General features: G+C 43.1%; 2 long non-coding RNA genes across 3 annotated transcripts; both read left to right on the top strand.

Moving 5' to 3' along the window:
* Positions 1 to 8,268: 8,268 nt before the first annotated feature.
* Positions 8,269 to 13,791, top strand: LOC148004647 (uncharacterized). The gene is made up of 3 exons (XR_015624588.1): positions 8,269 to 8,599; positions 12,447 to 12,551; positions 13,293 to 13,791. It is a non-coding gene; the product is annotated as an uncharacterized LOC148004647 (long non-coding RNA).
* Positions 13,792 to 18,296: 4,505 nt separating this feature from the next.
* LOC120093569 (uncharacterized) lies at positions 18,297 to 27,767 on the top strand. Of its 2 annotated transcripts, none has more exons than XR_015624590.1 (3): positions 18,297 to 18,409; positions 18,991 to 19,061; positions 23,768 to 27,767. It is a non-coding gene; the product is annotated as an uncharacterized LOC120093569 (long non-coding RNA). The 2 variants fall into 2 exon arrangements; XR_015624589.1 differs by having other exon boundaries at positions 18,406 to 18,567.
* Positions 27,768 to 27,984: the final 217 nt, after the last annotated feature.

Below are 27,984 nucleotides of genomic sequence, written 5' to 3'. Positions count from 1 at the left end.
ATGGATGCAAACAAACAAACAAACAAACAAACAAAAAAAAAAAAAAAAAAAAAAAAACGGGATCCATTCTTCTGCAGCAGCCAAGAAACATATCTTAGCATCAAGAATAGACACTACCTCAGGGCAAAAGGATGGGAAATGATATCCAAAGCAAATGGACCCTAGAAGCAATCTAGTATTGCCATTTTAATCTGACACAATAAACTTCAAACCTAACATAATCAGAACAGAGAAAGACACTATGTATTCATCAAAGAAAAAACCCACCAAGAAGACACTGTAATTCTTAAGATGTATGCACCAAACAAAAGGGCACCCATGTTCATAAAAGAAATGCTACTACGGCTTAAACCACATACTGAGCCTCACACTCTGAGAGTGGGACACTTGAGTACCTCACATTTGCCAACAGACAGGTGATCCAAACAAAAGCTAAACAGAGAAATACTAAAACCAATAGCATAAACCAAATGACCTAGCAGATGTTTACAGAACATTTCACCCAAACACAAAAGATACATCCCTTCTTCTCAGCACCCCACACGACTTTCTCCAAAGCTGAAACACATAGTAGGACACAAAGTAAGTCTCAAAAAAAATGAATGAAAATTGAAATAATACCCTGCATCCTATCTGACCGCAGAGCGAAACTGGATATCAACAACAGAAACAACAGAAAGCTTACAAACTCAGGGAAATAGAGTGAGTCACTAACGAATGAAAAACGAGGCAAGACAGAGATGAAGAAAGAAATTAAAGGGCTGGAGAGATGGCTCAGTGGTTAAGAGCACTGGCTGCTCTTCCAGAGGTCCTGAGTTCAATTCCCAGCAACCACATGGTGGCTCACAACCATCTGTAATGGGATCTAATGCCCTCTTCTGGTGTGTCTGAAGACAGTGACAGTGTACTCATATAAATAAAATAAAATAAAATAAATCTTTAAAGAAAAAGAAAGAAATTAAAACCTTTCTAGAATTGAACGAAAACAAATCTAGGACACACCCAAACTTATGGGGCACAATGACAGTGGTTCTAAAAGGCAGGCTCGTGGCACTATGTGCCTGCACTTTAAAAAAGAAATGGCGGGATCTCATCCTAAGTAACCTAACAATGTGTGAAAGTTCTAAAACAAAAACAGTAAATCACACCCCAAAGGAGTAGATGTTGAGAAATAGTCAAACTTGGGAGTTGAATGAAATCAAATGGAAACAAACACACCAACAAAAATGTACAAAGAATCAAGGAGACAGAGTTGGTTCTTTGAGAAAATCACTAAGATTGACAAAGCCTCACTCAAATTAACCAACAAGTTGGGAAAGAAAATCCAAATGAACATACCCGGATGAAAAGAGGAACATAACAAAAGACACCAAGGAAATCCAGAAAATCATAAGAGCATGCTTTAAAATCCTGCACCCCAGGCTGGAGAGATGGCTCAGCGTTTAAGAGCACTGACTGCTCTTCCAGAGGTCTTGAGTTCAAATCCCAGCAACCACATGGTGGCTCACAACCATCTGTAATGAGATCTGATGCCCTTTTCTGCTGTGTCTGGACAGCTACAGTGTACTTATATATAATAAATAAATAAATCTTAAAAAAAAAAACCCTGCACCCTACAAAAGTGGGGGGGGGGAAATCTAGTAAAAAAAATGGATAATTTCCCCCAATATGCACCACTTGTCAAAGTTAAATCAAGATCAGATAAGCAATTTAAATAGACCTATAACCCCTAGTAAAATAGAAGCCATAATTCAAACCCACCCACCCACCCCCCAAAAAAAAACAGGGCCAGATGGTTTTAGTGCAGAATTTGACCAGACTTTCAAATAAGAATGAATGGAATTCTCTTCAAATTAGTCCACAAAATAGAAACAGAAAGAATATTGTCCAATTCTTTTTTAACCTTGCCATGGTTAGTCTGATACCTAAACCACATAGAGACTCCAAAAAAGAAAAGATTACAGACCAAGTTCCCTTATGAACACAGATGCAAAAACTCTCAGTAAAATCCTTGCAAGCCAAATCCGAGAACGCATCGAAAAGATCATCCTCCATGATGGAGTTGGCTTCATCCCAGAGGTTCAGGAATGGTTCAGTATGCATAAGTGGATAGACGTAACCCACCATATAAGCAAACTGAAAGACAGACAAACAAGAAGACAGGGTCATCTCCTTAGCATCAGAAAGGCAAGCGTGCTATGCATTCGCTCACATGTTGACATTAGCTACTAGCTGCAAGCAAGTCAGTAATGAACAAGCTACCATCCTAGTAGAGGTTAAGCACAGCATAAGGGACTGGGGGTGGGGGCACAGATAGCTCTCCCTAGGACAGGGAAGTAGAAATAGGATGTATGGATGGATGGGAGGGAGACTGGTATGGGAGGATCAAGTGGAGAAGAAGAGGAGAGAAGGGGATGAGACAGAATATAGGAATGACAACTAAAATTAAGGGCTATTGGACGGGTAGTGTGGAAACCTAAATACCATACAATAGAAGATAGATAGATAGATAGATAGATAGATAGATAGATAGATAGATAGATAGATAGATAGATATAGAGGTAGATAGATAGGTAGATAGGTAGGTAGATAGATAGATAGATAGATAGATAGATAGATAGATAGATAGAGATAGAGGTAGATAGATAGGTAGATAGGTAGGTAGATAGATAGATAGATAGATAGATAGATAGATAGATAGATAGATAGATAGATAGATAGATAGATATAGATAGATATAGGTAGATAGATAGATAGATAGATAGATAGATAGATAGATAGATAGATAGATATCAATCTAATGAAAGTACCAAATAATGGGGGAGATTATTATAGCATTGGTTATATAGCCCAATGCACACCATCTCTTGTTATCAAACAAACCTTCTAATACCACAATTGGGTTACATCTAATTGAGTCTGGGGGTAAAGGAGTCCCACGGGAACCCCCCAAATAATCCAGCCAGTTGCCAAGACTATAGGTTTCTCTCCACAAACTGACAGCAAGGCCCCACTGTGGAAGACAACACCTTACACAACTCGCTGAGCATAGAGAGGCAAAGGTGGTGCCTACCTAGATCCTTCGCCCCTACTTGCGAGCGAGCACCTTTGATACAGAAAGTTACTCAGCATGCTACTGAAGGAGAAATTGCAAACACCAACCCAAGCCACAAACCTTTGATTTACAATGGTGCTTTGCCTGCAAGATATGTCAGAGCAATGGTGGCAGAAAGTGTTTGGACGTAGACAACCAATAACTGATTTGACTGAAGGTCCACTCCATGAGAGGAAACCAAACACTGTTGACCTAAACGAATAAAGCAGAACAATCGTACAAAATGTAGCGATAAAATGACTGCTGTGGACACTCTGTATTTTCATAGACGGTGCCTTGCTCCTCCTGCAGCAAATGGGAACAAACAAAAAAACCACAGCCAGACAGTATTTGGAGGGTGGGAGAGCTTAGAACATTCAGCCTTGAGAAGGCTATCTCCATCAAATCCCTCCTCTCCAGGCTTAAATAACCCTGCAGAACAGGAGATGGAAAAAGTACAAGACCCAGAGGTGATGGAGGACACCAAATAAAAACCAAGGCTCTCTGAATCCATAAGATGGACGAACATATGAACTTGCAGAGACTGAAGCAGCTTACACAGGGCCTGCACGGGTCTAAACCAGTTGGGGTCCTGGAGCTGAAAGAAATATGATCCCATCCCTAACCCAGAAGCTCTCTCCAACTGATAGCCACTTGTAAATGAAAATTAAGTTTTCTCCAAGGGAGGCACACCGGGGACACAAACTGCTCTTAATGCCTGGCAGTAGGTGGGCCAGCAGAACATTTCCTTCCACCTCCTCCCTTGCTCTGTGCATATTCATTGTATGCTTTTTTGCCTCTTCTTATTGAAAATGAGTTTTTTCTTTACACACTATATCCTAATTATACTTTCCTGCTCTACCTCTTCTAACGTCTCCCTACCTCCCCTCCCACTGGATCTATCTCCTTTCTCATTAGGAAAACCCTGATGGAGAGTCCTTGTTTCATGATGCTCTGCCAGGGCTCGTCCCCACTCCCACTTTGGTTTTTTTTGTTTTTTGGGGGGGGTTGTTGTTGATGTTGTTATTGTTTTTGTTTTTTCTTGGGGTTTTGTTGTTGTTGTTGTTTTAATTTTATCTTATTATTTTTATTTTATTCATATATTTTTCTTTCCCTCTTTTTACCTTACAAGCCCTTTGTGTGTGTATATATATATATATATATATATATATATATATATATATATATATATCACACACAAAGGGCTTGTAAGGTAAAAAGAGGGAAAGAAAAATATATGAATAAAATAAAAATAATAAGATAAAATTAAAACAACAACAACAACAAAACCCCAAGAAAAAACAAAAACAATAACAACATCAACAACAACCCCCCCCAAAAAACAAAAAAAACCAAAGTGGGAGTGGGGACGAGCCCTGGCAGAGCATCATGAAACAAGGACTCTCCATCAGGGTTTTCCTAATGAGAAAGGAGATGGACCCAGTGGGAGGGGAGGTAGGGAGACGCTAGAAGAGGTAGAGCAGGAAAGTATAATTAGGATATAGTGTGTAAAGAAAAAACTCATTTTCAATAAGAAGAGGCAAAAGAGCATACAATGAATACGAACAGAGCAAGGGAGGAAATGGAAGGGAATGCTGCCGTGGGATGTGTTGGCCTCTCCGCGTCACTCTGGAACTCTTTCCTAATGCTTGAGTTATTTTGAAACTAAAAGTAAAAAATTGATCATCAAAAGATACAGTGCTTCAGCAAAGAGGTCAAAAAACAAAAGCACAAATCAAATACGCTTCAACTCAGCTACCCAGAACTTCCTCAAATCTCAGAGATATGTCACAGCTGACAGTGAGGCTGTCCACGGAATGCTTTGGAGACCAAATTCAGGGTCTACGAAGAAATAACCAGCATCTGGAAAAGAGAGCAGGACTGTGTACCAGGCAATAGCTTTGCCCATTTCGTTACAACATTAAAATGGTCCCTGATTACTTTCTTCTTTTCTGTAGCGTCAGGTCTGAAAGATTCAGGTCATATGGTTTTGCGATGATGTGAGACAGGAACCTGTTCCATCACAACTGTGGCATCCCTGTTGCAGACAAAGCATGGGCCATAAAGGAAATGAATGAGCATCTGTATTTTTTCCAGGATGCAAAATAGGGACAGGGGAGAGGAGGGCAGGGGAGGACATGGAAGGACGGGAAGGAAGGATAGGGCAGCGGAGGGAAGGAGAAGGCAGGGAAGGAGAGGGCAGGGGAGAAAAGAGGACAGCAGGGAAGGAAGGGGAAGGCAGGGGAGGGAAGGAGAGGGCAGGCGAGAAAAGGGGAGGGTAGGGGAAGAATGGAGAGGGCAGGGAAGGGAAGAGGAGGGAAGAGGAGAGGAGAGGGAGAAGGGAGGAGAGGGTAGGGGTGGGGTGGGAAGGAGAGGGAAGGGGAGAGAGATGGGAGGGGAGGGGAGGGGAGGAGGGGAGAGGAAGGGAAGGAGAGGTCGCTCCAATTTTTGTCTACCTTGGTTTCCACCATGTAAAGAAGGAAGTGGGTTCACAGATGAAATCTCCAGAAGATCAGATATCCCAGGTTAGATTATCTGAAAGAGAGCCCTGTTCAAAGAATACGATCTGAAGCTCAGCTATTCTAAGCGACTCTGTTCTGTGAGGATTGGCAAAGAAGTCTTGAGGTTTAAAGTTTCTAAGCCACCTGCAATTTTTCTGTTGTCCGAGTCCAGAGAAAAATGCGGTAGGCCTACTGAGGAGCCAACCACCAGGACAAAGCTTGACGTTCTACAGGCAAGGCTGAGGGGAATACCAGAATTCAGTGGCAGATAAGGAACTCAAAGACCTCAAAACAGCCAATTGAGTACCACGGCCTGAACTGAAGAACAGCTGTGGTTTTGTTTACTTTGAAAGCCAAGAGTAAGGCAGATGAGAAGCAATGGCCATGACCTTGGAGCCTAGAAGACACCACATCTAAAGACTCTGACTTGTCCCCTCTGCCTCAGGGATATACAGGGGTTAGCAACACTCACTTCTGAGGTCACTAAGTCAGTATAAGACTGGGGACAGAGAGACAAAGGAAACTACCTGAGACTTTAGATAACTCTATTGAAAAGAAGCTGAGTATAACCTATAAGTCTGTGTGGTTGTCAAACTGGAATGGTTTTAAAACCTACTAGACTTGTTTTCACATTTTCCAATGAACTAACAAGCAGAAGCCCCTGGAAGAGACAGGTGACAGGCTAAACGTGATGTTTCCTTGTACTAACAACAGTCCTAACTCTCTAAGAGGCTGATGCGCTAGGATTGGAGAAACAGCAACTCCCCATCTGGAGTCCAAACCGTGCAAAGCCTACATAATTCTTTGCAGGATAGTCAGTAATTCTAGTGGGAACTAAATTATGAAGTCCCTGTCAGAGAAATAAGGTAGCAACTACTTTTGAGGAGCAAGTTGTTTGATGGGTCTTGAATTTCTGCCCCCAGAGATTTAAAAGAAAAGAAAAGAAAGAAAGAAAGAAAGAAAGGAAGGAAGGAAGGAAGGAAGGAAGGAAGAAAGTCAAAGGATTGTTACTATAAGTCATGTCACTGAACAGATAATCACCTTCTGGGATTTACTACAATGTACTCAGAATTGTTTCTTCCTGAGGAAAAAAATAGAAACAACTAAACACCAGAATAAATTATCTGTTTCTATACATTTAGGCCCAAAATTATTTTAGTTTCTTAGTTTTATTGTTGCTGTTTTGTTTTTGTTTTTGACAGGGTCTTACTGGCTACCCTGGCTTGCCTGGACTCTGCTGTGTAGACCAAGCTGACTTCTATCTCAGAGATCTGTCTGCCTCGGCCACCTGAGTGCTAGGATTAAAGGCACACGCCACCACCCACAGCCCTGGTTACTTAGTTTTAAATGTTCATAAATACACTTAAGAATAAGAAATTTTTAAAAAAATGAAATGAAATAAAGTAAAATAAATAAATAAATAAATAAATAGCCAGGCATTGGTGGCACACATCTTTACTTTTTTCCTCAAGCAGTGGCAGAGGCAAAAGCAGGAGGATCTCTGAGTTAGAGGCCAGCCTAGTCCACAGAGCATGTTTCAGGATAGCCAGAGCTATGTAGACAGACTCTGTCTAGAAAAAAAAACAAACTCTGCTTGAGGGAGAAATTTAAATACAATCAGGAACAGGAGTTAGTAACGTAAATAAGATTGCCAGAAACCTCTTGACCTCTTGATTTCATAGCCCAGATACTAAAGTAAACTATTTTAACCAGTTTAAATATATATTAAAATTAATATAAATATTAAGATATATGTAAATATATGTTTTTCTAAAATTAAAGATTCTCAAAAGAGAAGGAGATAGATTCCTGAGAACAACTTAAAAATATTTCTATCTACAATTCCTTCAAAGATGGTATTCTGTTTAAGCTCCACCCCCACAGCTACGGGGCAGCAACCAGGTATGCTCCGCCCCACAGTTGCCTGGCAACAGCCAGCTGTGCCTGACACTATAAAAAGGACTGCTTGCCCCCTCCTCCCTCTCTTCCCTCTTACCCTCTCTTCCCCCTCTTGCTCTTTGTTCTTCTCTGTTCTAGCCCCCCATACCCCCCACCCGCCACGTGCCCATGGCCGACCACTTTTCCTCTCCTACTCTACTCTCATTAAAACTTCTACGTGGAACCATGATGTTTGGGTGTCTTCTATCAGGGCACGGGCCGAGATTTAAATCCTAACGATAAGTCTCTCCTAAAATAATTGAAAATGTGATTGCTAACACACATACATACACACACACACACACACACACACACACACACACACACACACACACACACACACCAATGCACCTGAGAAGGAATGAAATTAGAGGTAACTGCATGCATCCCTACTGGTTTCTGCCCAGTTACAAAACACTTTTAAGTCTGTGTCTGTTGTTCTTCCACCAGCATCCTATCCTGGAAGGATTCGTGTGAAATACCTGTATTTTATTCCACTGATCAATCACGGGGAGCATATGGTTCACCCTTTTCAACTTATCTGCCCCTTTAAAGATAGCCGGTAAAGACATAAGAACCCCGCGGAGTGCGGGGGTGAGGGGTGGGGGGACGTGATTTGTTGTGAAGTCAGTCACTTGAAAGCACTTCCGGCTGCATTTGAAAAATGCCCTCTCACCCAGCAAAACATTCCATACTCATTAAGCCTTCTAACCTCCGCTAACCCTTCAGCCTTCCAGGTGAGAAGGTGAATGATCGCCCGCACTTTCCCAGAAAGGTCCCCTGCTCTTACTTCATATAATGGTTTAATATTGAGCCCAGTCACAAAGTATGAGCCTCTAGTCATTACCTCAAGAGGGACACCAGGAAATGAGAGTGTATTACAACGGCATCATCATCCCTTCAAACTCCTAATTCGCGTCTTTCATGCAGAGTCTTTGCAAGAAGCCTCATTTATTCTTGAATTCCGGGAACCTAGGAACGAAGAAAAAGCTTTGCCGCGTGGCCGGCAGCTTCAGATCTGGCCTTCACGAAGAAGGGGAAATCAAATTGGACCATCCATTAACAGGTTAGTCGGGGTCGTTATGAAACCCCCTGCCTTTTCAAATGAGCAAAGGGCCTCAATCTTTTCTGGGACCCGAGCCTCTCAGGCTGCGGGCTGTTTGCACTCAGTCAACACTCCATTTTATAGGCCTGTGGAGCCAAAGATTACAAGACTTTTGAACTCCACCGGCTGCCTTCTGTCTGGCTACACCCTGTGTTTCTGGAGCCTAAGTCCTTCTTAACAACTCTACAAAAACAAGCAATTAGGGCAAGGTCTGTTAATCCTCTTCTTCCCACCTACAAGTAATTACATATTCAGAACCAGCCAGAGGCTGAATCGAGGGAACAAGACCAAAGCTAGGAGCTTTGGGGAGAAAACTCCAAGGGGCGGGGGACCTGGACCAACACAGGGCCTTTCTGTGAAAGGTGGCTGAGAGTCTTATGAGAAAGAAGAAATATGCAAATCAAAGATAAAAACACACCCTTGAGGACGCCTTTTTTCCCCCTCCATGTAACCTTGGCTGTCTTTGAACTCCCTTCGTAGACCAAGCTGACCTCGAACTCACAGTTCCTCCCGCTTCTGCCTCCCAACTGCTAGGACTGAAGGCTGAAGCTAAAGGTTCACACCATTACACCAGGCAAGGGAGACATTTTGAGAAGACTGAAATCAGGAGAGCCACTCTTTGTTGGTCTGGTAGCTGCTGTCAACTGGCTACCACTCTTGTGCCTCTATATGTAACTGTTCCTCCTCTCCTCCCCTCCCCTTCTCCTCTCTCCTCCCCCTCTGCCCGCCTCTTTCTCCCCCTCCTGTTTGCATTTTAATGCACACTCTTAATGGACCTTATTGTTTGTGGTGATGAAACTTTATCCAGAAGGTTTGTATTAAATTAAGAACATGATAATCTTTCTTAGTCACTCAGTAAAGTGATGAGCTTTATAGGAAGACTCGACTGTGTAAATTTGTGTTTTATCTCCAATCTAAAGTACTTTGTAGATTAATAATATATAATCTGCAATAAATCCTCAGAGAAAGGAAAGAAACACCCACCACCACTCCCATCCACCTCCCACCCACCTCCGTTTTCTTTAAATTCCTGTCAACAAATATTTTTCTCTTAAGTGTGTCACTGGTCAACTCACTAGTGTGGTATCTTTTCCTCAATCAATCCTGTCATCTTCCTCTGATAATTTTTTTTCCTCATTAACATACTAATTGTACTCCTCTCGGAACACAGACATTATAAATGGTAACAGGGCTCCCACTATCACTAAGAGAACATGGAGTTCCCAGTTTACTAATGGGTTGTATTTCAAAACCTCATTTGTTAAGTATTTGCAAGGAGGAATGCATTTTGCCATAGAAACCTTGTTATGACTACTCCGTCCAAATGGGTCTGTTTGCTCAACAGCTCTTCATTCACTCTCGGTGATGTTTTGCTTCTTGACTCATACTGTTCTCTCCTCCTTGGAAGGCCTCACCCCCACCCCCACCCTGGTCATAGCCAAGGTTCTTTATGGCTAGCTTGAAGGCTATTCGGCTATTTCCCTAAGATTTCTAACAAACAGAGTCAATTAACTGGATCCTTTGGGTCTTAAGGCATTTCTTCTCAGCCTTCTGTAACAGGCTTTTTTACTGAGTTTTCTAAAACATTGTTTTACCTTCTCACATGGGATAGGAACCAAAGATTCCAACAATATCAAGCCTGCGCAGAGTCTGCACCATAAGGATAACTTCATCAGCTTTGACTGAGCTCATGTAAGCCAAGACTGATCAATAGATGTATGACATTTTCTTGTCCCCATAGGCTGACTCAAGCAAGCTCTAACCATCCCAGAGCTTAGAGCTATGATGGTACAAAAGTGCATTCTCTCGCTGCATCTGAAAACTAGCAACTGCGTCGCTCATGTTGCCAAGGGATATATTTTATTCTTGGGAAGGAAGCCAACTCCGGGATAATGTTGACATCCAGAGAAGAACATATCCAAAAGACTGATATGGAAATGAACCAGAGCCCACACAGAACAAGTTCACTAAGCTTTTGCTAACCTTGAACGTCCTAATTGCGTAAACCAGCCTTCTCTTCACCACTTAAGCCACTTCGAGCTGTTTTTTTTTTAAATCTTCAATGAAAGCATCTTATTAATTGCTCTTTATTTTTTCTATTTTATAGGATACATTTATGATGTTTTATATATCCTATTCGATCATATCTAGTGTGTTGTATCTATCCAAGACACCTTGTATACATATCTGTATATATACATAAATATTGGTTGAATTGAACCAGCCAACTCAGTAATTCTCCAGTGAAGTTACCTAGACATGTTAAATTATTTCATGAAGGTTGCTATATCTAAATAGGACTGACAGGCATTATATTCTTAAAAGAGAGGATTGTTTCTCCACTGTGACAGTTCTTAAAGCTATTATGCTAGTGTCCACTGTAATATAAAGTGAGGTTTAATGTAGAAATATTTCTCAAACTGATTTGATTAGGTATCTCTTTCATATTGAGCAGTTTGAGAAACCAACATTGGAACATATATTGAAAGTATTTAGGTATATTAGAATACCTAGAAACTATTCTGAGAACTTCAACTTGGTGAGATTTGAGAAATAAACCACAAAGAGGAGGAGGAGGAGGAAGAGGAGGAGGAGGAGGAGGGGAGGAGGAGGAGGGAAGGAGGAAGAAGGGGAAAGGAGGAGGAGGACGGGGGAAAGAGGAAGGGGAAAGGAGGTGAAGGAAGAAGAGGAGGAGGGAGAAGAGGAGGAGGAGGAAAAGGGAGAGGAAGAAGAAGAGGAAGAGGGCAAAGGAGGAGGAGGAAGAGGGTGGCAATGACAACAGTGGTTGCAATTTGTCTTCACAACTCTTGAAGTCAAGAATAGCCCAGAGAGTTGGGGATGTTGCCAAGCACACATGAGACACTGACTTAATTAAACCCAACACTGTAAACCACTCACCATTCCAGGAAGGAAAAGTGATTTCTCTGGTCTCAGTTCACAAAGACAGGTCTCAAGAGGAAAATACGAAAAGCTTTCATCTTTATTTTTAATTCTTTCATTCTGAGCCCGATTACTTTTACTTGTCAGTTTGGCCTTCATCCATTTGGGAACCTTACAGGTGCCACTAGACTTTTGTAGGCGCTCTTGCTGTGAAAGGGACACGAGCCCACCGCTACAGATCTATGAAACCAGACCATCTTCTTCCCTTCCCTTCCACTGATTAACTTTCCTTGTCAAGGGAGCATCCTCATGGGCGAGAACAGTTTCATAAACTGTGAACCACACTGTTACATGAGATAACCACTAACATCACTCTGTGCCTTTAACCCCAGCACTCAGGAGGCAGACTCAGGAAATCTTCATAAGTTGGAGATCAACCCGGTCTACAGAGCTTTCAGGACAACAGGGCTACACAGAGAAACCCTGTCTGGAAAAAAAAATCAGATTATTCAAATTCCTAAAGCAAATAAAAACAAAAATAATTGTTGAAATGGTTGTACTGTGCGTCTTAACAAGGAGGCCATAGATGTAATAGTTGAAACGAGCTAGCACAGATGAACGAAGTAGCTTGTGGCACCAACGGTGTTAGTTCTCTGGGTCTGGATCAAGTTGACACAGCTGTGGAGTTAGATGGCCTCGTTCACCAGTCCAGTCTCAGTTGGAACAGAACACATGGCTCCCATTCTCTTTGAGACCAAGAGAAGTATCTTCCACAGGCGACCTCTGGCTGCATAGCAGCCAAAGAACGGGTTCCATTGTGCAAATCCAAGTGGCTATGGTATCCTGTTCTCGAATGGACAACTGTAGAGGAATTTTAACCTCGCAACAGGGTTGCTCTGGCAAGGTATTACATCCAATGATCTTCTAGGTCTTCATAATCCAGCTGGAATGCAGACATGCCCTGGATTACAGTACGATCTGGCTGGAATACCGACACACCCTTAGCACACACCTTCAGTCCCTAACAATGATGGTAAGGTTAGTTTATAGAAGGAAGCAGCCATGTTTGAAAGTGACATCTAATTGAGGGGCAGACAAAGTGATGAATCAGATAAAGATTTGACAGAATGACTCAGAGATAGGATACACCCAACTGGAAAACCAAAGTTACTTAAGAGTGTGAGGGTGGGGGTGGGGTGGGGGTGCATATGTATGGCAGTTTTACCAGAAAAGTTTTACAAAGACAAGTGCTGGAGAGAGAACAAGCTAGACACAGGTGAAGACGGAATGAGCCAGAGAATGAGAAGGAGTCAGAGGTTAAAATATATTGCCAAAGTTAGTATAAGGCCAAGCAGAGCAATTCAGGCAAGTGAGGGAAACCAGATTAGAAAATGAGATTGAATGGAGGCTAGAAACTTCCAGCCCTAGGTCTAGGCCTAGGGATAGATAGATGAGAGAAAGAAGCATTCTGGGTTCAGCCCAAAACCTCTGTATTTGTATAGCTTAGGTATGGCTCTCAGGCCATCCCTTCATCTGAATAAAGAAAAGCAATATTTACGTCCCACTGGAAAGAAAAATCACTTAGTTAAATTCAAGCACAAAGGGTTAAAAAGAGAGCGAGAAACCCAACATGGTCTTATGCACCTCAGAAAGCTGACACAGAAACATAAAAGGGTGGAGAACTCAAGACCAATCTAGGCGAGATAGTAGGACTGGGTCTCACAATCAACAAGAACAAATGATAACGAGAAATAATTTCTTATGCTTTACACAGCAGTGACAACATCACAATGGCAGAGGACTTTTGCACAAGATGGAAGGAAGGGTCACAGCCATCTGCAGACTATCTACAATGTCACCACTCTGGCTACTGTGGGTGGGAACTGATAGGACTGATGGATGACAAAGTCAGTTGAGACAGAATGGACAATTGACTGTTGTGATTATGAACGAATGAACAATTACCATCCGGGCAATTAATTTTTTATAATAATCTGCCCAAGCTAATAGAAACAACACCTGAACCCATAAACTTTTTTTTTCAGCTTCCTATTTTAAAACCCTTTTTTGGGGCTGGGGATTTAGCTCAGTGGTAGAGCGCTTACCTAGGAAGCGCAAGGCCCTGGGTTCGGTCCCCAGCTCCGAAAAAAAGAACCAAAAAAAAAAAAAAAAAAAAAAAAAAAACCCTTTTTTAAAAAATATTGAAGTGTTTTAACGTAAAATAAATAATGTGATTTTTCTTCTAAACTGATTAAATCTAGTTTTGTGTTTTATGGTTGTTGATTTGTTGTTTTTGCAATGAGGCCTCACTGTGTAACCAGCACTGACCTTGAACTCGGCGTCTTTCTCCCTCAGCCTCCACACTGTCGGGGTTACACGCATGAGCCACAAAAAACAAAAAACAAACAAACAAACAAAAAAAAAAAAACCATGCATGAGCCACAACTCCCGCCTGGCTTCATACAGTTTCAACTAGACAGAAAAACGCAAACCAAGCCTTCCAACCAGATAGCCAATTATAGATTAGTAACTTGAACACAGCCCTAGCTACCCTTAGAGAGGGAAGAGGCATTTCTTTTTAATATTTATTTATTTGCTATATGTAAGTACACTGTAGTTGTCTTCAGATACACCAGAAGAGGGCATCAGATCCCATTACAGATGGTTGTGAGCCACCATGTGGTTGCTGGGAATTGAACTCAGGACCTCTGGAAGAGCAGTCAGTGCTCTTAACCGCTGAGCCATCTCTCCAGCCCAGGAAGAGGCCTTTGATGGATCAATAACAAAGACAAAACCCTAAGGAGCTGGGAAGATGGTCCAGTCAGCAAGAGCAAGTCAAAAGGCCTGGGTTCAAATTCATAGCACCCAAGAAAAAAGCAGAGCTTAACCTGGAGGATATGCTGGGTAGAATTCCAGCACTGAGGGAGCAGAGACAGGTAGATTTCCTGGCCAGCCCAACAAAAAAAGGGAATGTTTATGGCTCCTCTATCTGAAGATATTAGGGTGCAGAGCAATAAAGGAAGATACTCAACATCCTCCATCCTGTTTGGCCTCTGCACGACTGCACACAGGCACATTCATGTGCACAACACACACACACACACACACGCACACAAAGACAAAAACATACATTTGGTGTGAAAGTGTCTCAAAGCAAACCATCACCTGCTTTCATTCCTAGAATGACATGGTGAGGTCACACTACAAACGATGTGTTTTCTTCTGACTATGTTCAGGATCCACAAAACAGGCAATGGGAGGTTGGCAACCCCACTCCAAGCAAGAATCTGAAAGAAAAGATTTTCTGATTTTCCTCCTCTCCACTAAACATTACTTGAACCTCGTTTCTGAACAAGAGATATGTCACATGACTCCTCTAGTTCTTCTCGTTTGTAACTAGAATTGAAGTGGTTAGACCAAGTAACTTCCCTGAATGTTGGTCTTCCAGAAACTGAATGTATTGAGAAAGGATGAAGCCTGGTGGTGAGGACACGTGTCTAGCGAGTCCAAGTCTCTACATTCAGACCCCAGTGCCAAAATCCATGAGTAAACAAAAGTAAAAAGCTTTCCTGATAGCATAACAAGGAATATTGGAAATCTGGTCACTACAGCATCATGGTCGAAAACATACGCATCGGTGGGGACGATTTTTAAGCCTGTCTCAGCAACTAGCTGGCCATACAATCTCAGGTAGGGATCTTAGATGCTTAAAGCCTATAAAATGAGAATGAGAGTTATGTTAAAATCTACTCATGGTCCAGTGATGAGCGGCACATGCTTGCAACTGAGGAGCTCTTCAAAAAGGTGTCGGTGTGTTTGACCGGAACTTCAGCTGTGTTACTAATCCTGTCCACGCAGCCTTGTGTCTTGCTTATTGTTACAAAGGAAATCTGAAGTTGCCTCTGTCATAATCTCTTGGACCCCGTCTCCATTGGCACGACACTTACAGGACAGGGAAGAAGAACTTGAACTCCACTCAATTGAGCATTCTGGGTCCTTGGCTCTCTCAGCTCTACCCAGGTTGTTTCACTTCCCTGTTTTTAAAGTTCCTAATTTTAAGCCTTAAGGAAAATAAAAGGTTCAGGGTCCAGGCCCAAAGCCAAGTAGGAGGAAAAAAAAACAAAAAAAAAACAAAACAAAAAAAAAAAAAAAACAGGTTTTTAGACCAGTATTGTCTTCCTACCCAATTCACAGAGGAACTCAAGTCTCAGCTCCTCAGAAAAAGAATGCCTTCCAGACATCTGAAGGAAATAAGACACTCGGCTTAACCAGTAATTCTGGTCTTTCCATCCTGATGGAAGAAGGGACAAATAATGCCTGAAACACTAAGGTATTTTTATTCCTGTGCTAAAAACAACTACGCCCATTCACAAAATGAGAGGCAATTAAGATCACATTGAAGCAAAAAGATTACTTACTCTCCTGGGCCTTAAGGGTCTCCCTCATAACTGCTAAAGACAATAATAGTAATGTAAGCAGTAGAGCTAACCTTTATCTGAGAATCTCATCGCCCTTTGCCTAAGCCTTTCAACTGGGAAGGAATTCACTTGGGGGCAGGTCCGTTGCAGGAGGATAAATGCAGGCCCATTTAGCAAATGGATAAATGCGTGAAAGTTATATAAGAAGTGACCACTGTAACGACTATACCTTCTCAGTAGCAAGGCCGTTGGAGTTTTGCACTGAATCCTGAAGACACAAGGATAACCCTTCCATCGTCCTTCCTCCCCACTCCATCCCCCAGGCCCACCCCACACAACAGGCAGCCTCAAGGGTTAGACACATTCCAGCCTGATCATCTCACAGGTCCAACACCTAACAGTTGGCCCTCGGTAATCCCACCAATCTGGGGCTGTAATCTTCTGTATGGAGGAAGAGGGCGAGAGCTGGAATGAGGCCTGGTGAGATTAGGCTCCTGGGTATGTGGATCATGATCTCAAAAGAAATGAGAGAATTCCTATGGGGGGTGGGGTGGGAGGTTGGCCTTGAAGGCTCCCTGGCCATCCATCTTGAAGAAGTCAGGACAAGGCCCTCTTAAACATAGGGATCAAGGCAGACATGCCATCTAGTCTCAGGCCACTACATAAATACAACCTTCTCTTCTGGGCATCTCAGATTTGCTCCAGGCGACCCAGAGGTCCTTCTTCCACAGACACATGGCCCCCTGGAAATTCCCTGCTCTTTAACTACTTCTAGGCAACACCTCCATTCCTATAACCTTAGCCATAAATCACAAACAAATGTCAGGCAATGAGCTGCTTTGAGTGTCTCATTCCTGACATTACTCTTTGGTCTGAAAAAGCAGCTCAAATTTCTCGTTTTCTCCAAATTCAGACAGCTTGTCTTTTCTTGACATTTTATCCTTCCCTAAAATAATCCTACACTTTATTCTTACTCCAAGAGAAAGTATGGATGTAGGTGTGCACACACACATGTACACATGACGTGTACACACACACACACACACACACACACACACACATTATATGTGAACGTCATCTTTAAGCCATCACCTTCCTTCACTTTCCATAAGAAATAAGTAAGTTTTTAAAGCTCATACCCAATGGTGCCTCTATTACTGGGCCTTAATCATTCCCTGATGTTAGTAATGTACCCTTTCTAATGGTTTCCTTGCTAATAGTGCTAACATTGAAATGGCCTCCAGTCAAATTTTCCATGATATGATTTTGACACTCATTTTCTGGAGTCCAGTGGTGTTTCTCAGCCTTCTACACAAAATAGGTCTCAACATGGCAACTCTACAGTCTACAATGCTCTCTTCCTCCTCCACTCCCGACCTAATTTAGTCCTCTAAAGCATGCTGTCTCTTCTTTACCCTCTAGGATTCTGGTTCTAAAAGAGCCCAGCAGATGCAGATCCTGTGATCTATCACACAATGATCTTCATGAATCTCTGATTATGTAGAGAAAAAACCCCATTGGAAGCAAGTACCATTTTCTTAACCAGAGTCCAAAAACCCTCTTTGCTGGCAGTGCAAATTGAAACCAAGGTATCAGGATGTGCCCCAGGCAGTAGGTTTATTTATCTTATTCATTCTGCCCTTTTAACACCTGCCGAAATGGCCATGCTAGTTCTCCAAAGAACAGGGTTGGACAGGGTCAGCTGTGTGGGCGTGCAGCTTGGGCTGGCCACAGACATGGCTGGCGTGGCGCCGCAGTTTGACGTCATCGGCAACGTCATCTTTTGAGTCTCAAGTCCATCGAGACAAGGAGTCATATACAGTAGCAAGGGAAATCCTCGGCCTCTACATGCCCACCTTGCATAACCACTGCCTTCCCGTGTCCCAGGAGCACAGGATTCCTGTACATCTCCTGCACATCTGGAGTCCAGAGGCAGTGACCTCTCATCTGTGACTAAGCAGGAGTGCTGACTACACCAAGGGACGACATGTTCCATTCCCAGAAACCTTTTAGCAGATGTAAATCAAAGACAATAGCATGCTTGTTGTTTGTCCTATCAAAGCCTGTTAGTCCAAATGCTTCCGTGGTATAACCGACAGATGACCCCCAAAATAATGATCTGGGGGGAAAAATAGACGAAGAGAATACAGCCAATCATCCCTCTTCCTCCTAGACCCCGCTCAGCTCACCTATTGTCATATAAACGATTCAGTGTTGGTAGGAGGTTGCATTTCCGGGGGTGGGGGATGGGCCGTGCTTTTTTTTCTTTTTTTTTTTTTTTTTAAGCGTTTCTACTGTCCTGGTACAAACAAAATGCACACAGGAAATGTGTCTACCAAAATGTTCCCGCTTATATTTGCACTGAAAACTGGCCTTGAGTATGTGCAAAGATGAACAGTAGAGTCCGTGCTAAGGGTTTCTTTACTTAGAGCTATGGGAAACGTCAGATTGAAACCACCGTAGCAGGTTGAAGGTGAGGCTGAGGGAGAAAGGAAGAGCTGAATGTACCACGGCTTCTTTCCTGCTGCTTAAACAAGAGGCGCTGCATTCTGTTTTCAAAGTGGGCCATGCACGTTATGGATCCACCCCACCCCCACCCCCCACCCCACCTCCCGGTGAGGAATGAAAGAGGTCAGAACTGGGCCGTAGCTCAGCGGGGATACAGACATTTGTCTAATGGCTCTTTTTGACACTAGCATCCCACGGAATCTTACCTCCCTCTGGGTTAGAGCCAAAATTCTCACTAGGCTTCTGCCTCTCCAACACCTCCCCTGCTCACCGGCCTTCCCTCCTCCCTGGCTCTGGCTAGGCTACCTAAGTCATATCTTCTAACCTGCTTTGCATTCCCCTGTCTCGGGGCACCCTTTCTGAGAGCTGCTTTGACCCCGCCCCCACCCATTCACCCTTCCTATCCTCTGTCCTATACTTTGAATCCTCAGGCATCTCCTCGGGGGGCACTGACCTCCCCGATCTCTTAATCTGGAATAAAACCTCTCTTAGCGCCTTTCATTTCCAGACCCCTGATGCATATTTTTACTTCCTGCTCAATTCTAGGTCTCCTCCGCGGGAATGGAGCTCCGTGAAAGTTTTGTTCTATTTCGCTCACTGCTCTCTACACAAACTAGGTCAGTACAAATATCCACTAATGAAGCCAATTTGCTTTAAAAAAAAAAAAAAAAGTCTGAAGTCATTTAGATGGAGATAAGGAAAGCCTCCTTAATACGAGGCATAAATCTGAATGAGCTTTGAGATGACAAAATTATCTCTAGCTGGGATCCAAAAACGGTGCCTGATGTCCGAAGTCAGGAAGTATTTTGTTTAAGGAAATCCACCCAAACAGGGCGCCAAGAAGCCTGTGGCTGGGAGAGGGGAAGTGGACTCTGCCTTTAATGAGCAAAGCCATCGTGGGCAGTAACTGGGGGCATCTAAAGTCTCCAATTCTTTGGTTGCAGAATGGACATGATGTAATAATACCTACCCTCCTTTCTCACAGGCTTCTTCTGGGTGCTATAAATGAAATTATAAATGTACGCATCATTTTTTTTTTCAGTACCGAAATGTTAAAGAGATCTCTGCCCTGATAATTAAGGAAACAGTTGTCTGGGGTAGGGGGACCGCAGGGCTGCCGGGCCATTAGCTAAGATTGGTGTTTAGAGAGAAAGCAATGAAAGCCTCGCCGCAGATGTGGATAGTTGCTGGTGTCTCACTTGGTGACCCCCATACATCTCCCAGGCGATGTGAATGTCACTGAGCCCAATTAGCATTACCCTTTCACATAACATTCACATTCCTGGACTTCCCCGGGGCAGCCAGCGGTGGCCATGTAAGGGAAGGAGGGAAAGCACAGAGAGGAGGAAAGGAATGGAGAAGCAAAAGGTTACAGGGGGGAAATGGAGGGCTTTACATTCATTCCCCCACACAAAGGACAAGATGTCGCCACAAATTCCATTATCTGGGGGAAAAGAATTCCCAAAAGAACATCTACGAGGCGGCAGGCCATTCTCTGTCCTGCCACGTGGATGTGTAGTGGGGTCTTATTACTGTTACTCTGGCTAATTTGTCTCCACGTACAGGGAGTGTTGTTATGGAGTTTTTCTTGCGTTTGTTTGGTTCATCCTTCAAGGCCTCTGCCATTTTCACTCTGCACAGTCAGATTTACCCGATCCACTTTAGGCCCCAAAAATCTATCTTGCCCTGACACAGAGCAGAACTCTGCGCTTCAGGGTTCTTACCTCGACCCGAATATTTTTTTTTTAACAATTCATTTTCATACTGACGCTGTACCTGCAAAGACAGTAAGGCATAGAAAACCAAATTGCTCGTGATTTTAAGTCAGGAGCAAGAATAATTTTAAGCACACGCCGCCCCCACCCCACCGACGTTTCTGGTAATTTAAAGGCTCCAGAAAACTTAAGCAGAATACTTTTCAAAGAAAAAAATAAAAGTGCTTTGACGTGTACCAACAAAGGGAGGGAGAAAATGGTGTCAAAAGTGGGCCGGCTGACAGCTCTCCTGACAAGGGAACCCCTGCACTCTATTTTTAAACCAATCTGTGTAATTTAGGAGAGAAGTCACCCTGTCTCCTGATAAAGCCTCTGGAGGCGGCCGGAGGATAAGCTTGCGGTACTGAGAAAGGCAGTGCCGCCCACACTGAGAAGGCAGAGCTGCGAGATTCTGTCTTTTAGCAGAACCGAAAAGAAAAGGGGGGGAAAAAGTGCATTTCCTGAGGGGGGGTAGGGTGGAGACAGGAAGATAGAAGTAACTACCAAAAGAAAAGACACGGAAGGCCCCCCCAGATCTGAAAATGGGGTGTGTACCCCCCACACATCATTACTGATTACAAGCCAAAGATGAGCCCATTGCGGGGCTTGGGTGAACGGCACGGAGGGAGAGAAATTGCTCGTGGCATAAGGAAGTATCGTTATTCCAAGTAACTCCACGAAGAGAGGCGGGACAAGTAGGAGAGCTGCTCCTCATTGGATCAGTGAGAGCAGGCCAATAAGAAGGCAAGATGGTGGTTGGGTACAGGGATGGAGGAGCCCCTCACCTCCGAACTGTTTGCAGTGGAGTTGATGATGCTGTACAATTTGAATATTGCCATTAGTATTAAATAATGGTGCCAAGAAAGCGTTCCTTAACAGCACTGTAGTGAAAGGCTTGTCTCGAGGTCCGAGATACCTTGAGAGACCTTGAGTCTGTGGAAAGGATACTTAGCATAAACCACCAAAAGAAGGCACAATACACAGTGTCTTTTGGGGGTAGAGAACAAAGAAATAAATGGATTCCCTGCCTCCTTCAGCTTCTGATTAGACTAATACCTTGTCTTGACTTATAACCTGATTATAATCAGTCTACACTTCCCCACCCCCAGCCCCCTCTACTGGCACACACACACACACACACACACACACACACACACACACACACACAGAGAGAGAGACCAGGCTCTAGCCAAGAGTACAGCGGCCAGCTCTGGATGGTTGACCCTGACACAGGCCCCAAAGGGCAATGATGTGATTGAATGGAGCCTCTTATTAAAAATTAATTTCTGTCAAAGCCGGATTACATGTGAACACAGCCTCTTTGTGATCGCCACTGTGATTTCTGGAAACAAACATAGGCCTGCTGTTGCCCAAAGCCAGGCCAGCTTAGGACAGACAGTCTTGCGTCTTGATTGGCCAATTCAGCAACAGGTTCCCTTAGGCTCACAAAGGCATTTGTCCTGTGGAGGACAGAGAGCTGCCTCTTCGAACTATCTCTCCTCCTGTCCTGTACCCACTGCCCAGCTAGAGACGGCAAAGCCTGCTTCATGGTGGATCCGAGGGTCTTGGCTACGGAGAGTTTGTGCTTCCTTTCCCCTGTGAAGACAGAAGGATCATAGCACTATTGCCTTAAGTTCAGGCTGACCCTGGGGAGCACATGAGATAGCACGTGAAGCCCCTAAAATGCAGGGGCAGACCCGCCAAGGACAATTTTCCTGTGTCCTACCATTCCTCTACCAGAGCACCCTACACTGCCATGTTAGCTTCTGTAAAGTTTCTCCTCAATTTAGGACACTAGACCCAGAGTGGTGTGAGGTCGAGGTATTTTCTTGTGGCAAAAGGTTGAAGGAGACAGAGATCTGGGGTTAAAACACTGCCGAGTAAAGGTACTTAATATAGCGGCAGTACCGTTGGTGAGTTTGATCTGGCATCGAATGATCATTTGTGTCTGGAGAGAAGGCTGTACTGTTGCCAATCAGCATTTGTAATGTGTGCTACTCTCCTGACTGAGAAGGTATAAGAAAGCCCAGTATGCGGGGGTGCCCATCTAGAAGAAGGTAGCCAGCGGGATTTGTGAATATAATCATCTTCGTGTAAAAATATAAATATATCCTTGTTAGTTTTGAGACTGAGGCTAGAATTGCATATAGTTGCTCATACCCATCCCATCTTAGCACTTGGGGAACTGAAGCAGAAGGATGGCCATGAGTTTGAGACTACCCTGAACTACATAATGAGTTTCAAGCCAGTCTGGGCTACAGAATAAAAACTGGTCTCAGGGAGGAAAAAAAAAACCCTCCATAAAAATTACATGGAAAAAACCAGACAATTCGCTATTAAACTCATAAATTTAAACATTCCCTTCCTCAGCAGTGAATAGGCAGACTATCAAAATGTAGTAAAAATATGTGTGTGTATATACATATATGTAGACATGTATAGCGAGATAAATAGATATACCATTTATCCCCTTCAAAGCTTGGGGATCATCATTGAAGAGATGTTTGAAGATTGTAGGAGCCAGAGGTAAGGAATAGCTATCGTGAAACAGTGTTTTCCAGACACAATAGGGTCTGCATACAATATGTGAGCTCACAGTGGCGTGCATAAGACCTCCATAAAAGCGAGCCAGCCAAAATCCAAGGGAGGCTCGTGAAGTGTGATTTCCCCTAGCTGCGGAGCCATTGACAATTGATGACTGCCAGGGGAGGCACAGTTTTCTCCATATGCCACCCAGTTTCCAGTGGACGTGTACTCCGGTGTGCACATGCTGACAGTACTAAGTGGTAACATGTTATCAGGGGAAAGATATGGTAGAGAGGATGGGGAGGAACTGGAGGCAATCGAGTGGCAAAATGGATTTGATCAAAACAGATATTAGCGTATGAAATTCTCAAACAATAAATAGATAAATGATAAACAGCCACCAGGAATGCATTGGTATTTGTTTAGAGATCACTGTACCCATATATTACAGAATATATATATGGCCAAGACATGGCCATCAAGATATGGTTAAGCCATAAGACTATTCTATTTTAAAATGTTGGGATCACACAGGGTATATGCATAAACTACAAGAAAGGTAAACTGGAAATCAATGATGATATGTGTAGGATCTACTTCCAAATATTCGCAATATTGCATAGGACCAAGAGAGATTGTAAAAGAAATGAGAAGATACACTGAGCTGAATAATAATAATAATGCCAATAGAGTCTTTGCTTTACCCTTGGGTATCCGTTGCTGCTGATGCAAACCCATGACCAAAAGCAACTTGGGGAGAAAAGAGTTTGTTTTACTTCTACTTCCACAGTTCATCACTGTGGACGTCAGCACAGAGGCTTGAGACAGGAGGCGAAGCAGAAGCCATGAAGGTGTGATGCTTATTGACTTGCTCAGCCTGTTTTCTTACAGACCCCAAGACCACCTGCCCAGGGACGGAACCACCCACCATGGGCTGGGCTCTCCCACATCAATTATCAATCAAGAAAATGCCCCACAGATTTGCCTACTGATCAATCCTATGGCGTCTTTTAAAAATTACTATGATGATTCTTTCTTCCCAGATAACCTTACCTTACGTCAAGCTGAAAGATAAACAAGCCGGCTCAGAGTCTATCGTACTTGGCAGAAAGGCATCTAACACGGATGAAAGGGAAATCTAGAGCTTCCAATGTAGAATACAAAAAGAAAAAGAGAAAGAAAGAAAGAGAAGGAAAGAAAGAAAGAAAGAAAGAAAGAAAGAAAGAAAGAAAGAAAGAAGGAAAGAAATAAAGAAGGAAAAAGAAAAATTGAAAATTAAAGATTCAGTATTTCTACATCTGGAATAAACAAGACAAAACAAAACATACAACAACAAAACTAAATTGGGTGGTGGTGGCAAACGCCTTTAATCCCAACATAGGGAGGCATGTGAATCTCTATGAGTTCAAGGCCAGCCTTGGTCACAAAGTGAGTTCCAGGACAGCCAGAGAAACCCTGTCTTTAAGATAGATAGATAGATAGATAGATAGATAGATAGATAGATAGATAGATAGATAGATAGATAGATAGATAATAGATAATAGATAATAGATGGATAGATAAATGATATACAGATTAATAGAAAGGCATGCTTTAAAGAAGAGTAGAAATCAAACAGTAAGCAGACAGACTGAAAATTAGCATTATAGAGGGGTTGGGTAAAGACACTTAAGCTCTCTTTTCTCTAAGTGTTCTGCAATTCCAAGTGCATGGAGCAAGTCAGATTCCTAAAGACTTTCTCAGGGTCCTGGGTAATTCAGTCTATTAATCAAGCATTCATTCATTTCCATGGTCTCCCAGGCCAAGACTTACCTGTATCCCCAGAATTTGAACACCTACCCATCGCCTACCTAATGGCTTAAAGCGGGCCAAATCCTTTTTCAAAAATTCACTTTACAATACCTACTGAGTGTACAAAGTACACGACCGGGCTTTACGTATGCATTTTATTAATACACACTATGTCCCTAATTGCCTTTGCAGTCTATAAATACTTATTAAGCATCTGCTGTGCTCCAGGCACCCTTCTAAAGATGGATTAATTACAGTATTTATAATACATCTATTGTCATGCTCTATTTTATAGTTGAAAATACTGAGCTTTAGAGAAATTAGACATTACCAGCCAAACGCAGAGTTTTCAACCCATCCAAGAGCTGGGTTTGCTTTGTTTGTCTTGTTTTTGTTTGTTGTTTTGCTCGTATTTGTTTGTTCCGAGATAAGACCTCACTATGTAGCTCCAGCTGGAACTTGCTTTGTAGACCAGGCTGGCCTGGAACTCACAGAGTTCCTCCTGCCTCGGCTTCCAGAGTGCTAAGATCACTGGTGTACCACTTAATTATTTCTTTCAATCATGGAAGAGGTTCCAAAAAACTTAAAGGAAAATTCTTTCTGTTTAAGTCCTGCTACTCCCCATCTCCTCCTTCCCTTGGGTTTACTGAACTCTATCGAATTACTGGCCTAAACCTAGTTTCCCTTAGAAGACCTGATTTAAGGGCTCCTGACCTTTGGATGAACTCAATTCCACCCACTTTGGTTAGGGCATCTGTGGGCCTCAAATCTACAAGCCAATGGGATTTAGTTTTCCTTTCCCTCCGGAGTTCTTCAGAACCTCTCCACCCAACCCACTTGTTTATCTAGTCTGATGCTTGAAAACCCACCTCCCTTCCTGTCAGTCAGGCTGTTGGCGGTCGATGGTGATTGATTGATTTACCGTACTTCTTGTGTTTTGTTCTGTCCGATTTTACTTATTTGTGGGTTTCGTTTTTTTGTTTTTGTTTTTATTCACTGTGGGATAAAAAGCCAAGCTGCTTCCCGTCTATAATTTGGGCATCCTAAGGAATCCTTCAGCTTCGCTTCCTGTCTGAACTTTGTTTCTGGTATGATTTTAGATTCTGCCACACCAGACAATCCACTTTTCATCTGGTCCCATCCTTAGGCTGAAGGCAAAGTAAGAATCAATAAAGATGATCAGCGCCTAACCTCATCAAATGAAACGTTTCAAAGGAAAAAAGAAGTTAAAGAATGAATAAAATGAAACAAAGATGGGTGTCTCAGACAGTGGGCTCAAGCACCCATTTTTCCCCAGGGGCCCTTGGAAGAGCAAAAGAATAGCCCAGGATATGAATAACCTGCAATAAAAACTCACAATTCTCAAATCCGACAGCGTGGATGCAAAGGTTATTTCAGGCCACAGAGATGGCTCGGTAGGGAAGGCATTTTCCCTAAAGAGCGGGTAACAGAATGGAAATAAAACATAGCTATGGAAGACTTAGCAAGATTTGTGTCGAGCTTTCAAAATCCTCTAATGTCTCTCGGCGGTCTCCAGATAAAACACATCTCCCATGAGATAGCAGGTTTTTCTATGGGTGCGTGTTCTGCTCAGGAGTGATGCAATCTTCTGTCTGAGGGGGAGTTCTCGGATGCCTTTCCGTTGATGGGGAAACAGAACCCGGCTTCATTTCTACTTTGCCTCAGAGAACAGACCATGCGGACCTGCACGTCGAGGGCTGTCAAGTAGGAAGTGTTTAGTAAACTGCTTGTCCTCCATTGATTCTGAGTTTACTTTAAGAAGACACTTATCTCTTGTAAAAAGGATGACTTCCCTTGCCGGTCACCTTTCAGAAGAGGCCTGCGAGAGGCACTCCCTGAGGACGTGCAGAAGCCTGGGTCAGCCGCCTGTGCTTAGAAACAAACAGCGGTTATCTGCATCTTCACATCGCCGCCTCCCACCCCTTTCCTTCTAAGACAGTGGTTCTCAACCTTTCCCCGGTGTTGCCACCATTTAATACAGTTCTTCATGTGCTGACCTCAACCATAAAATCTTCTTTGCTGCTTCATACCTGTAGCTTTGCTGTTGTTATACCATTACTACTAGATCATAACTAAATATCTCAGATGTCATCCCTGTAAAAGGCTCCTTGGAGCCTGAGAGGGATCACGACCCAGAGGTTGAGAACCACCTTTCTAGCGCGGTTCACGGCCCTACTTGGATATGTGTGCGTGAGCATGAGACAGAGAGAGACAGGAACTGAGATAGAGAGACACAGGAAGAAAAAGCCTACAACGTTTCGATTTAAAACATGACTATAATTTCTTCAATGGCAATTTAGGCTTAAAACAAATACACACTTTTAGAAGTAGGAGGACCTTTAAAAGCCACATTTATTGTTCAACGTTATCATTTTGCAGATAATGCTAGAAATCCCAGATAATGCCCAAAAAATGACAGAACTTGCTATAAATGCATGCCAAAGCCTTTATATTTGCCCAAGTGTTGAAAGTGTAGCTCGGTGGGTAGTGCATGCAAGAAGCCCTGGGTTGAGTCCTTAGCACTGCGTCGTAAAGCGAGCGTGCCTGTGATTTTAGTATTTGTGATATGGATACAGGAGGACCAAAAATTCCTGTTCAAATCATTTCTCTTTTCCTCTCTTTTTTTCTTCCTCCTTCTCCATCTCCTTCCCCAGCTTTGATTTTTAGGACAGGATCTCACGTAGCACAAGGCTGGTCTCCCAGGGTAGAGGACCTTGAATTTCTCCTTGAAATAAAAAAGTTATGCAGGCTGCAGGTTACACCTGTCTGGGTTTAAATCTCGGCTCCCACAATGACCAAAGGTGAATTAATCTTTCCTAGCCTCCGCTGTGCCTCCTGTGAAATGGAGACGCTACAGGAAGTGGTCTGGAATATTCCACTGGAATGCAGTGGTTTTTATTTGTTTGTTTGTTCCTGAATTCCTCTGGTGCACTTGAGTGTAGACTTTCCCAGAAGTCAAGTGTCATAAACCCCTCACTAGGAGTGTCGCCAGCAGGAAAAATAGTTTCTTATCACCAAGAATAGAAGAAAAAGAAATCGATAGACATTGTCCCAAGCTATCACATCCTGCATCTATTCTCTAAGGGCAGGTTTATCTTTCCCAGAAGTCATTTGTTTCCCCAAACTGGATTCCCTTTTGCTCCACCCCCTTTTATCTATCAGCTCCCAAATCTCCCCTGAGTGACGGTGGTGTGTGAACACGCATAAGTGAATAAAACCTATCCTTAATCTCAGCACTGTGAGCTCCATGACTTCAAAGCTACCCTGGTCTACATAGTGAGTTTCACTGGTGGAGGATACATAACAAGACCCTGTCTTTAAAAAGAAAATCTTTGAAAACGTGTCTTTTGTCAGTTTCATTTGGAGCCATTGTCCCCAAGCGAAACTAAAGGAATTTAGATGGCATTCCTCGCACACGGGGCCAGCATTGCTCTAAGCACCCAGAACA

This window comes from Rattus norvegicus, chromosome 7 (genome assembly GCF_021556685.1).
Source record: "Rattus norvegicus strain SHRSP/BbbUtx chromosome 7, alternate assembly SHRSP_T2T, whole genome shotgun sequence".
NCBI lineage: Eukaryota > Metazoa > Chordata > Mammalia > Rodentia > Muridae > Rattus > Rattus norvegicus.
The sequence above is the reverse complement of the archived record's forward strand: the minus strand, read 5'-3'. Positions and strand labels throughout refer to the sequence as shown.